General features: G+C 30.3%; 1 protein-coding gene across 1 annotated transcript in view; it reads left to right on the top strand.

The window, feature by feature from the left end:
* LOC139527426 (VWFA and cache domain-containing protein 1-like) overlaps positions 1–8,660 on the top strand; it is a gene marked incomplete in the record, with an annotated part of 392,016 nt that overhangs the window by 173,603 nt on the left and 209,753 nt on the right.

An 8,660-nucleotide genomic window follows, 5' to 3' on the forward strand; every position in this document is an offset into this window, starting at 1 on the left:
ATCAGTACGTAAGCCAGACAAAGAAAAGATGGACCCCGTTAGCGACAATTATAGGAATATATTAGATGTGTTGCCTATACACACTCGACACGAACAGATTTATGATTTGAATGTATTCCGTTTTAATGGATTTGAATCCTTCATTTTAGAATTAACAGAGTGCTTGTATCTTAGGTTTTTACTTCTTGATTTTAAAGTATGTAAATATATAGCTTTTATATTGATTTATCTTGCTCGAAACCCTACTTCCACCTCCCCGTAGTGAGCAGAGGACAACAGTTATATACATGTTATGATTGACAATTCGTAACATTTGTACAACTGCCTTACGGAAGAGGTTGATAAATGATAAATGAAAGAGGGACGAAAGATTCCAGAGTGACTGTCAAAATCATAAATCGACAATAAACTGACAACGCCATGGCTAAAAATTAAAAGGACAAACAGACAAACAATATATAGTACACATAACACAACATAGAAAACTAAAGAATAAACAACTATAACATGACTGGGATAGAGAGTTGTCTCATTGGCACTCATACCGTATCTTCTGATATTTTTTCACCTGTAATTTACCTGTAAAAAAATCGGCGCAAATGAAAAAAAAATCGGCGCAAATGAAAGAAAAAAATCGGCGCAAATGAAATGCAGATCGGCGCAAATGCAAAACGCCGGTATATACACCAGAAATACCCATTCAAGTTATATTTAATTTGAGAAGAACTCCATATCGGAAACATACACATAAATTACAATAATATGAAAAAAAAATGTATTAATAAGTTCAAATGATGTTTTATTTAATGCACCTAGGTAGTTGTAAACTTATGTTAATTCGTTATTTCATGTATCTTTTGTTTTTGCTTCATTTACTTTTTTTTTTATCCTATTGATTTATTCGTAAAACGAAAAACGCACAAATCTGAATAGAATCATATGGCATTGAATGATTTCTCTAACTCAAAACTAGTTATACATGTACATGTAGATGCCTCTTAAATTATATTTTTCTCGTTGGGTTGCTTGACCATTAATTGACGTTTACGCTAATTAAGAATCGTGCATAATCACATGGGGACCTTACTTTAACCAAACTTCACAGAAACAATAAATTCAGGATCTTTTGGAATCACAGATAAAGCCAATAATGATTGGTCCGACTATTTACCTTACATGAAATTCCTAGGCAGAACTACAAAAGAGAGAATCATTCCCCCTCCTACCCAAATTCCTTTAGAATATTAGAATAAAAAAATCTGAATCAAATGTATAGTTTTTTTTGTTTTTTTTTATTAGAATGAGTTTTTTTTTTCATAAAACGATGTTAGACAATATAATCATTTTAAAACATCTCGTGCTTTATTTAAAACCTTCAAAACACGATGCTTCATCATTATGATTTTTGGCCGGACAAATAGCGAAAAACCGTAAAAATGCTATTTGTGCGGCTTGCCGGATGAATAGACATTTTTGACAATTTGTCCGGCTAGCCGGACGAATAGCCACTGCCTTAAAAGAAGGGGGACAATATACCTCTAAGTAGTAAAACTTTAAGATTGCATGGTATTCTTTAAATTGTGTAACTTTCTTTATCTGGCTTTCTCCTCAATTTTTAAATTATATTAAGAATCACGTTTTTACGCCAGATCTTTTATCATTTGTTAAATCAAAGACATGTAGTACATGTATTCTATTTTCCGGGATAAATTATTCACAATGATAAAGAAATAATGGATGATTTAGAAATTGGCATTTTGTGTATATGTTCCAGACCGTACAAGTATTTGGACCGTACGCATACGGTCTGGACCGTATGCGTACTTTTTCAAATTACTCATACTGTCGGACCGTACGCGTACGGTCTGATTAATATTGAGAAGTTGGCAAAGTTAATTCGATGCATATAACAGATCAATATAACTTAATTCTCAAATTGATATAAAAAGTTTAACTGTAATTGAAAAAAAAACCACTTTTATATTTTATTGATTTACAAATTTCACACTTATTGAATCTGTTAATCTCTTGTATTTAGCATGTCGATCACCCAGTAAAATAATTGAATTATGAACACTAAAATTGAAAATATTGGAAGTAAATATAATGTGGGAGGACAATTGTTTTAGAATATTTAGCAACTTTACGAAAAATGAAAATGCTAAGGAACATACACGAACTGCAAACATGTAAATGCAAAAAATATTAGTACGTTACTTGTGGTAGCAAGTGTAACATTGGTTGAGAGTACCAAAATAAGGATCAAGATATATACAATTAAACAAATATTTAATTTCAATTGTTCATTTGTTCATTTAATCCGTGTAATTGTAATAATATTAATTAGTAAACCTAAAAATATAGATTGTGATAAATGTTAATTTGTTTAAATTTAACCCATATGATCTAATAGCATATATAGTTAGCTGGTTAGCTCGTACTGGACCATACGCGTATACTCATACGGTTCGACCGTACGCGTATGGTCGGACCTTACAAGTATCCGTATACGGTCCGGTCCAAATACTCATATGGTCTGGAACATATACACCTATCTATTGGTGAACACTATATATGTTACCCACTAGCTGTCCTTATGAGTTTTTGTTGTTTGATTGCTGGCTCGTTGTCGTTAACCCCACTATGATCTCCTACAGTTTAAATATATATTTCCCTTAAGACTTTGCTCAGAGGAAAGTGATAGAATAGGTTTGTATATACATTTTAGCGTTTCACTTTTTAAATTTTAACTTCCCAAAATTTTATTTTAAACTATTAATTTTGAAGACGTGTGTTATCTAAACGAAGTCTAAATGGTCACCAATTACCAGTTTATTGTTTCCCTATTTGGCACACACCTAAATATAAACATCATTATAAATCCGGTCGCAGTAAGTTCTATTGATCACAAAACAAATCCACGTTTTTTTTTTTTAAATATGAAAAAAAATAATATTTATTTTTTTTTACTTTAAAACAAGGAAATAATACTTTAAATTACATTGTGCAAAATATGTCTTAAAACCTTCCTTCGAATTAGAAACTCTTTTTCTTCATAAAAATGTTTGACATAGTTTACCCTGGACATAAAACAACTTCAATCAATCAACTAAAATATATTTAAGGGATTATTATTATGCATGTACATGTATATAAATGCCGTATACCATATATACATATATTGTGGGTTAATTATTTTAAGCATAAAGTTCATAAATCGATCTCTGAAACAAATTATATATATATAGAATAAAGTAAAAGTAAAGATTAAACTTATGCATGGCGGAAAAGAAATATATGAAAACGATAGATACAATGGGCATGCAGCCTTGCAAATGATATTTTAAAAAATATATATTTACTTTATTAAACTTAGGACTTTAATTTAAGTATTGTTGATGGGATGTTGAAGTTTCCAGAACATAGAAAATACACAAGAAAATTTATCAGTACACTATTCTATCAAAATGTGTTTGGTGTCCATTTTACAATATATTTGTTTAAGAATGTAGTGTTTTCCTATTCATTCTGACATCTGTGTCCATGGATCTGAACAAGAAATTGCGAAGACGTTATGCTTATCTGTTTACCTTTAATTTTAAAAATGATTTTTCAACAGAATATTATATATATAAAACTGTTTAATTTTTGTTTTTCTTTGCGAAAACAAAATGGCCCTGAAGCTAAATGTCATCGTCAGCATGTATAATGGAAGGCGATAAACACTTTAGAATATACACCACCTGCTGGATCTTTTTACCTGGGCCCAGATCTTGTTACGTAACAAGTATGAATGTAAAATTCTCGATATGGTATATTCAGTCGAATATACACGATATTTCTGGACTGGGGTATTGCAGGTATTTTGATCTCATAATGTAACATGTAAATTTATTTGTGCTTTATGTAAAAAAAATGCATTTGACCATTTTATTTTCAAAACCGGGTACAAATCACTGATTTCCAATTTTAGACCAATCTCATTATTATCAGTAGTGGGCAAAGTATTTGAAAAAAAAAATTGTATTTAAAAACGTATTTAATCACTTAATTAGTTATACACTGTATTTCAAATATACAAAATGCGTTTCTGTTTCAAGTTTATATTTGCCTTTTGAGAATACTAATGCAGGAGTTCCACAAGGCTCTGTATTAGGTTCCCTACTATTCCTTATTCATGTATATGACAAAACTGGTATTTGATAAGTCTAATTCGATTGTGTGCTGATGAAAAATCCTTTTCTCATTCAAGTACTAGTCCTAAAAAATTAGCGAATGTCTTAAATAGCGATTTAGAACAAATTTTAGTATGGTCTAAGGATTCATTTGGTTTATTGATTTTAATCGGAACAAGACTATTACTATGCTATCCTCCTGTAATCCTTCTCCGGATGATATTAAAATAGAACAAGATTCCAACAATCTGGGACATGTCGTTCAATTGGAAGCAGGAAGATTAGTAACTGGGTTGCCTGTGTTCGCTAGTCCGGAAGTTATATATATTTTCAGTAGTACAGGCAGACATTTGCTAGTGGACAGAAGAAAATCTAAAAAGCTGAATACGTTCTATTCTTCACCTGAAGTTGGACTGCCTCTACGATTTAATGCCAATTTTTCAGTTATAGATAGAATATCAGAAAGTCCTTTTTTGTTCATCTACTACTATCGAATGAAATAGCCTAAACTCTGACATATGTACGTCCAGAAATAAGAATAATTATATTTATCTAACTTGAAAGAGACACAATTGCACGTCACTCTTTATTATTAAGGACAGTTGATTGGATAAAAGTGATGAATTGCCACGCCTATATTAAAACTGAGATCCCATGAAAAGACTTCAGATAGCTCCCAGTATTCAAATTTGATAAAAAAAAAATATATATATATTTATATCTTGTATTGTTTCAATATTAAAGATGTTGGGTAACGTAGTTGAATTTTAGATTAAATTTGGGAAGTCGTGTATACATGTATCCCCATTTGTTAGGTTATTCAACATGAAGAAATACAAAAAATATCAGCTGGTTTTAAGAGTTGCAAATATTAACAAATTAAATTTATGATACAGAATTATTTTTTTATTTGTGTTCCTCAATAGTGTTTGCTAAATATTTATTTTCCTCGAATCCCAAAAAGTGAAGAGTTTTAATACGTGTAAATCCCGAATTCACACAAACGACGTTCATAAATGGTCTGTTCACTTTTCAAAATATTTCAGACACGTTAATAATATATGTTATTAGTAAGAGAAAAAAAATCATGAAAATTGTCGATAACATTTATTTATTTTTGTTCGTCGTACCATTGTAATTTATGTTTAAAGTGACTTATACACCAAAAAGGTTGGGTGTTCTAATTATTGTTTTTATATCTCACTGTATTATATATAATATTTTGTGAAAAACACATGTCACTATACTAAATAATTTACTTACTTACTTACTTATTTATGCTAGCTTCACAAAGAAAATATCCACTGACATGCATAATATTTAATGCCATGGGTCACGCATGGACTGTCTTATTTTATAGGGATGCCAATATGGCACATCAAAGATAAGATTGATTGAACCATTGTAATTGCAACCGATCTTAAATTCACTTGAATACATTAACCTGTTATGTTGTCGACTTTACAGCTAATTTCCTAATGCTTGTAGAGTAAAGCTTTGATAGGCTTCCTTGCTCTGTTTGTATAAACATGGATTCCAGCTTTGTAAATAACATTGACATCTTCAAACAATATAGAGGCATATTTTAATCTGTATACATTATATTTAAATTTGATTGGACATTATCCCAATTACAATTGTAAAATATACAAACTAAGCAAGCAAGCTAATCAAAGTCTCGCTTTACATCCTTACGGAAATTAGCTGTAAAGCCAACATACAAATAGCCGCTATATCATGAAAAGAGACCACGATAAAATTTTAAAGTTAAACAAATCTATTTTTCACGAGAACGAATATTTTGTTAAAGCGTTGTAGTGATCAGATCATCAATGACATAATTTAAAAAATAAGACGACAAGGTTGAAAATAGTTCTAGACGTCTTATAACAAGAAAGTCTCCTCACTCAGCTTGTGGTTATGTGTTGGTGGTGGATAGAGGCAAATCGACTTACAATTGACTATTTCTCTGCGTTTACCATTAAAGCTCGAGGTCGAAATCAACACTAGGGAGATACCATTAAGTTTTTACAAGGTAGGGGTGGGGGAGTTGTGGCCAGGATGAAATATGCTGTCTGACAAACTTTTTCGTGCATGTGACTTCATATTTGAAAAGGGATAAGAAATGTCTTACTTGATAAGTTCTGCATTCTGATTTAAAACATCCATTGAAAGAATATCGTATAATTAGAAATCATTGTCTGCTGTTGGAAGTTTAGTTTTGCCATTTTTCGTGCTTGTCATAAGAAGATATTTTAGGGGTTTCGATTGTTAAACTCGTTAAATCAAATAACGAACATATTCCATCTCAACCTGAGAAATACTGGCTCATTTACATTAATTTTATCAATGATTATCGTTTATAAGATGTTGTACTTTCAATGCTATTTATAAACGCCGAGTAAAATTTTAAATGTTTGGTATAAAAAATTTAAATTGTTCATCTTAAAAATATTATATATATGTTGCTTTTATTAGCTGGTGACGGTGACATATATCAGAAATACACTAAGATTTAGAACATTCAATTAAAATTCGGAATTCCTACTTCTCAACTCTTCACTCTAGTTCAATTTTATATATTACTCTTATACGTTTTGTTTTTGAAACAATACTATATTTTGTCAAAAGACAAGCACAATAACCCCAAAGCGAATTGCGAGAAGTGGTTTCGTATTTCGTTTTCGTTAAAGAAAAAAAATACTGATAGTTAATGTAAAATAACGACTCTTGTACGGTGTCGCGTTATATCTTTTAGATGCATCGGTGCAATTGGATACAAACAACAATTACCATAAAATGTCAGATTTGCGAGATCAGAAAGTAACCTAACAACTAAACAATTGAAAACCTAGAGATCAATGTTTAACATTCGCCAGCAATGAGCAATTTTCATAAATAAAACATGATTTAGGTGAATACTTTGCGAGTAAAGAAAAAGAGACTACTGTCCATAGATTTGTTATTAACCCCAGATGCTTGATGGGTACAAAATAGTATTCAGGAATTACCACTTTGCATTACACCACATTACAACAGAAATTAGAAAATATATGTAGGGAATCGAAGTATTTCTAAGACATTGTTATGTTCCTGTTCTATGTAGCTTTTTTTCTGGCAAACACGGTTTTATAAATGCTGACAGGCACCGACCATTGAAAAACAATCGATCTGTTTAAAATAAGAAATGAAAATTATTGGTGTTTTTATGGCAAATAAGAAAAATTACCGTTTGATTTGAAATTGTTTAAAAAATTATTTAGAATAGATTGAAATATATAAAAATAACGTATTATTTCCCATTATTGTCCAAGCGAAAATCTGCAATAACTATTGTATCATCATGTTGTTTGATTTTCACATTATAACCAAACTAAAAATATGACGAATGAATTTATAGTTAATAGCTGTTTAATGTCCAGTGGCAACTATTAGATGTATCATTAGGAGGACATTTACAATGTTATAATCACATTAGATGTATGTTTCATTATACGTTGTGTCACATACATATAAATATGTAGTTTTATGGCAATAAAGATTTGAATTGAATTATATTTATACGTTATTCTGATTGGCTACACTGCAATCTTGCGTTATTCCTTAATCAATTTCATTACACAATAAAATGTAGCATTCAAGATGACACAAGGTTCCAAAATAGAGTGCACAGGTAAATTAAATAAAAACTTGATAAAAATCGTGTTTTCATAATTCTAGCTTAAAAGTGTATTTATAAGTATTGAATGCTTCTTTTTGTAACTTCATAGGTTTGTAAAAGCGTTGACCGTGCGCACATTTTAAGAATGAAGCGCGAAAGCGCTTCTTACAAAATGTACTTCGATCAACGCTTTTACATCCCAATGAAGTTACAAAAAAAGCATTCAATACTTAAAATAAATATGAACAAGGACATCCTGAGTGTGTTATGCAAACATGTGTATTTTGGCACAAGCGATGACCTAGAGACCGTGTGTATCGTATGTATATTTAGGGTGGGTTGCTCCGAAAGGAGGAGTTATAAATACAGTAAAATAAAGGGAAAAAATATACAAAATTAGAATAGAGTATAACGGGCAAAATAAAGAACAGAGGAAAATGGTATAAGAAAATTAAGGAAAATTCTATAAGAAAAATCAAGAATAGAGGGAAATGGTCTAGTTTTTTGCCGGACAATTGTTGATGATTGTTTAAAGTAAAGTGCATTTATAGGTAAAATAATACACAATCGTTTGTACATTGGTAGGGATTTTATGTTTGGAGTTGATGAGGCACATAATGAGTAATTGTTTTTGTGAAATTTCTCGAATATTTGTTTTTTTTTCCGTCTGATTTTAAAATGAATAAAAAAAATCTATAATAAAAAAATTAATGGTTTAATTACGACATATAGATAAAACTGCTAATCAGTCGATTTTAAAATACATGCTATAAAAGAGAATACATAAAAAATATTTAACAATCTTTTTGAACAAAAAGTCAACC

This window comes from Mytilus edulis, chromosome 6 (genome assembly GCF_963676685.1).
Source record: "Mytilus edulis chromosome 6, xbMytEdul2.2, whole genome shotgun sequence".
NCBI lineage: Eukaryota > Metazoa > Mollusca > Bivalvia > Mytilida > Mytilidae > Mytilus > Mytilus edulis.